This window comes from Perca flavescens, chromosome 8 (assembly GCF_004354835.1).
Source record: "Perca flavescens isolate YP-PL-M2 chromosome 8, PFLA_1.0, whole genome shotgun sequence".
NCBI classification, from domain to species: Eukaryota; Metazoa; Chordata; class Actinopteri; order Perciformes; family Percidae; genus Perca; species Perca flavescens.
The window spans coordinates 35,728,620-35,733,619 of record NC_041338.1 but is presented as its reverse complement, the minus strand read 5'-3'; positions in this window follow the sequence as shown (position 1 = coordinate 35,733,619).

Sequence of the window (5,000 nt, the reverse complement as noted above, 5' to 3'; positions counted from 1 at the left end):
CTAGCCAGTCAGAAGCAGAGTATGAGGGTCCTGACAGTAAACATCGACAAAGGCAGCAAAAACGTAATAAAAAAAAATGCAATAAAATTGTCAAAAAAATAAAACAAATGTGACACAGGAAAAATGACAAAAACTTCAGAAAAGGCAACAAAAAAAATATGGACTGAGAACCTAAATTGATATGTGGGCCAAATCAAAATATATGGGGGCCGGATTTGGCCCCTGGGCCTCGAGTTTGACACGTGTAACAATGTAAACACTGCGTTTAAAATATACTTAAAATCTGTTCAAGGAAAACGCAGTCGAGCTCCAGGATTCAAACAATGCGTGTTGAGTAACACTGAACATTAACTATGGGCCGGAAATCAATTTCCATTGTGTGTGTGTGTGTGTGTGTGTGTGTGTGTGTGTGTGTGTGTGTGTGTGTGTGTGTGTGTGTGTGTGTGTGTGTGTGTGTGTGTGTGTGTGTGTGTGTGTGTGTGTGTGTGTGTGTGTGTGTGTGTGTGCGCGCGCACGTAGTATCGTAATGTTGTCATACAGTTGCTACGACAACATTGCGCTAAGTATCGATCTTTAACTGTTTAAATTGCACATGTAATGTAACCTTTTTGGTACTAGAATAAAATGAATTTCTTTTTCTGTCCACTAGATGGCGCCGTTGAGCTGAGTTTTCAACATTAACCCTCCTGTTGTCAAATATGTCCCATTTCCAAGGAGTTTCTAAATCAGAAATTTGGGTTTCTTTTCAACCAAATTGTCCAAATAAATCAACGCGGATGGTTCCCTACAACGCCCTTCACAAGTTAGATAAATGATCAGTTCACCACTTTCATTGAATTTGGGTGTTTTATTCAGTTTCATAGCATTTGAAGAAGATGGTTGAAAAAAGTGACAAAAAAACGGCTAAAGGTGCAGAAAAAATTGACAAAGACATTGAAAAACATGACAGAAATTTCTGAAATAGCTTGAAATATATACGTGGTAAAAAAAAAAAAAAAAAAAAAAAAAAAAACGCCAAACAAAAGCAGCACAAAAAAAAACGTCAAATTGACAAAGAACATTGGGAAAAGAAGAAGTCTTTTAGGTTTTAATTTTGAGTTTTGACCCAGAAAAACAAAGATTGTCGACGGGGAGACATCACAACCAGGGTTAAAGGCCGATATATAAATCCAGTTTTGGAGAAGACGTCTTGGTCGTTTCCTGCTACGATTGCTGCTCTGTGATTGGCTGAGGCCGGCTCTGTTTTCTCCCCATTCAAACCAATAAATGCAGTTATGAGCTGATTAACACGACGGTGTGTCACTCTTCTTTTTACTGACTTATTTACAGTAGCTTTTGGGACTTTCTTTTACTCAGAATCTGAATCAGAAAAGTGTTTTAGTACCTTGGTGACAGACAGGTTTACACATGAACAAACAAACAATAGCCTACATATTAAACATTAAAATAAACAAATAGAGAAAAACTAACATTTATTTTTACAGTAACTGCTGCATAAGAAAAAAGTCAACAGTAAAAGTCGTTTAAAATCTTGCTCAAGTAAAACTACAAAAGTATTACCATCAAAATGTGTTGTAGAAAAGTAAAAAGTAGTTCTTATGCAATAGAGCTACACTCAGCGGCCACTTTATTAGGTACACCTGTACAATCTAATGTGTGATCCAGTAAAACCGCTCGGCCGTCTATGTGATACGCAGATATACGCAGTATACCCACTAAGAAAGCTCCAGGATTTCCATTAACCCACTTAAAAACACCCCGATAACACGCAACAACATACATTACGTTATATTTTTGATATATTTTGAATTGTCATCTGTGTTCCATCCCATGGGCCCACCACCTGTGGGAGGAACCGTTGGGGTCGGGTGCGATGCCACATGGGTGGCAGTGAAGGTCAGGGGCCTCGACGGACCAGACCCGGGCGGCAGACGCTGGCTCTGGGGACGTGGAACGTCACCTCTCTGTGGGGAAGGAGCCGGAACTGGTGCGGGAGGTGGGCGCCACCGGTTAGATCTGGTGGGGCTTACCTCACGCACAGTCTTGGTTCTGGAACCGTACTCCTGGATAGGGGTTGGACTCTTTTCTTCTCCGGAGTTGCCCAGGGTGTGAGGCGCCGGGCGGGTGTGGGGATACTCACAAGCCCCGGCTGAGCGCCCGCTGTGTTGGAGTTACCCGGTGGACGAGAGGGTCGCCTCCCCACGCCTGCGGGTTGTGGGGGAAAACTCTGACTGTTGTTTGTGCATATGCACCAAACAGGAGTTCGGAGTATTCGGCCTTCTTGGAGACCTTGACTGGAGTCCTGCATGGGGCTCCAGTGGGGGACTCCATTGTTCTGCTGGGGGACTTCAACGCGTGGGCAATGATGGAGACACCTGGAGGCGTGATTGGGAGGAACGGCCTCCCTGATCTAAACCAGAGTGGTTGTTTGTTGTTGGACTTCTGTGCTAGTCATGGATTGTCTATAACGAACACCATGTTCGAACATAGGGATGCTCATAAGTGTACCTGGTACCAGAGCACCCTGGGGTCAAGGTCAATGATCGATTTCATAATCGTTTCATCTGATCTGAGGCCGTATGTTTTGGACACTCGGGTGAAGAGAGGGGCAGAGCTGTCAACCGATCACCATCTGGTGGTGAGTTGGGTCAGAGGGTGGGGAAGACTCTGGACAGACCTGGTAAGCCCAAACGTGTAGTGCGGGTAAATTGGGAACGTCTGGAGGAGGCCCCTGTCCAACAGACTTTCAACTCACACCTCCGGGCGGAGCTTTTCGTGCATCCCTGTGGAGGCTGGGGGCATTGAACCCAGTGGACAATGTTCAAAGTTTCCATTGCTGAAGCTGCAGCGAGGAGCTGTGGTCTTAGGGTCTTAGGTGCCTCAAGGGGCGGTAACCCACGAACACCGTGGTGGACACCAGTGGTCAGGGAAGCCGTCCGACTGAAGAAGGAGTCTTTCCGGGATATGTTATCCCGGAGGACTCGGAGGCAGTTGCAGGGTACCGAAGGGCCTGGAAGGGCTGCAGCCTCTGCCGTGAAAGAGGCAAAGCAGCGGGTGTGGGAGAAGTTTGGAGAAGACATGGAGAAGGACTTTCGGTCGGCACCAAGGTGCTTCTGGAAAACTGTTCGCCACCTCAGGAGGGGGCGGGGAACCATCCAAGCTGTGTACAGTAAGGATGGGACACTGTTGACCTCCACTGAGGAGGTAATAGGGCGGTGGAAGGAGCACTTTGAGGAACTCCTGAATCCGACTAATCGCCCTCTATGTTAGAGGCAGAGCTGGAGGATAATGGGGGATTGTCGTCGATTTCCCAGGCGGAAGTCACTGATGTAGTCAAACAACTACACAGTGGCAAAGCCCCGGGATTGATGAGATCCGTCCAGAAATGCTCAAGGCTCTGGGTGTGGAGGGGCTGTCCTGGTTGACACGCCTTTTCAACATTGCGTGGAAGTCTGGGGACGGTGCCAAAGGAGTGGCAGACTGGGGTGGTGGTTCCCCTTTTTTTAAAAAAGGGGGACCAGAGGGTGTGTGCCAATTATAGGGGTATCACACTTCTCAGCCTCCCTGGTAAAGTCTACTCCAAGGTGCTGGAAAGGAGGGTTCGGCCGATAGTCGAACCTCGGGTTGAGGAGGAACAATGCGGATTCCGTCCTGGTCGTGGAACAACGGACCAGCTCTTCACTCGCAAGGATCCTGAGGGAGCCTGGGAGTATCCCAACCGGTCTACATGTGTTTTGTGGATTTGGAGAAGGCGTATGACCGGGTCCCCGGGAGATACTGTGGGAGGTGCTGCGGGGAGTATGGGGTGAGGGGGTCTCTTCTCAGGGCCATCCAATCTCTGTACAACCAAAGCGAGAGCTGTGTCCGGGTTCTCGGTAGTAAGTCGGACTCTTTTCAGGTGAGGGTTGGCCTCCGCCAGGGCTGCGCTTTGTCACCAATCCTGTTTGTAGTATTTATGGACAGGATATCGAGGCGAGTCGGGGTGGGGAGGGGTTGCAGTTTGGTGGGCTGGGGATCTCATCGCTGCTCTTTGCAGATGATGTGGTCCTGATGGCATCATCGGCCTGCGACCTTCAGCACTCACTGGATCGGTTCGCAACCGAGTGTGAAGCGGTTGGGATGAGGATCAGCACCTCTAAATCTGAGGCCATGGTTCTCAGCAGGAAACCGATGGAATGCCTTCTCCAGGTAGGGAATGAGTCCTTACCCCAAGTGAAGGAGTTCAAGTACCTTGGGGTTGTGTTCGCGAGTGAGGGGACAATGGAGCGGGAGATTGGTCGGAGAATCGGGCGCAGCGGGTGCGGTATTGCATTCAATCTATCGCACCGTTGACGAAAAGAGAGCTGAGCCAGAAGGCAAAGCTCTCGATCTACCGGTCAGTTTCGTTCCTACCCTCACCTATGGTCATGAAGGCTGGGTCATGACCGAAAGAACGAGATCCAGGGTACAAGCGGCTGAAATGGGTTTCCTCAGGAGGGTGGCTGGCGTCTCCCTTAGAGATAGGGTGAGAAGCTCAGTCATCCGTGAGGAGCTCGGAGTAGAGCCGCTGCTCCTTTGCGTCGAAAGGAGCCAGTTGAGGTGGTTCGGGCATCTGGTAAGGATGCCCCTGGGCGCCCCCTAGGGAGGTGTTCCAGGCACGTCCAGCTGGGAGGAGGCCTCGGGAAGACCCAGGACTAGGTGGAGGGATTATATCTCCAACCTGGCCTGGGGGAACCTCGGGATCCCCAGTCGGAGCTGGTTAATGTTGCTCGGGAAAGGGAAGTTTGGGGTCCCCTGCTGGAGCTGCTCCCCCCGCGACCCGACACCGGATAAGCGGACGAAGATGGATGGATGGATGGGTCTGTGTTTTTCTTCTTCGCATGGGCTAAATAACGGGATTTCTCCCGCAAATTGTTGCATCAAAAACTGTTTTTATGCTTTATTTATGAGACCCTGCCGTGCAGAATTTGACATATTTGCCTCCTTTGGGACTCAGAATTCCCGGCAGAAGCAGATAGTTC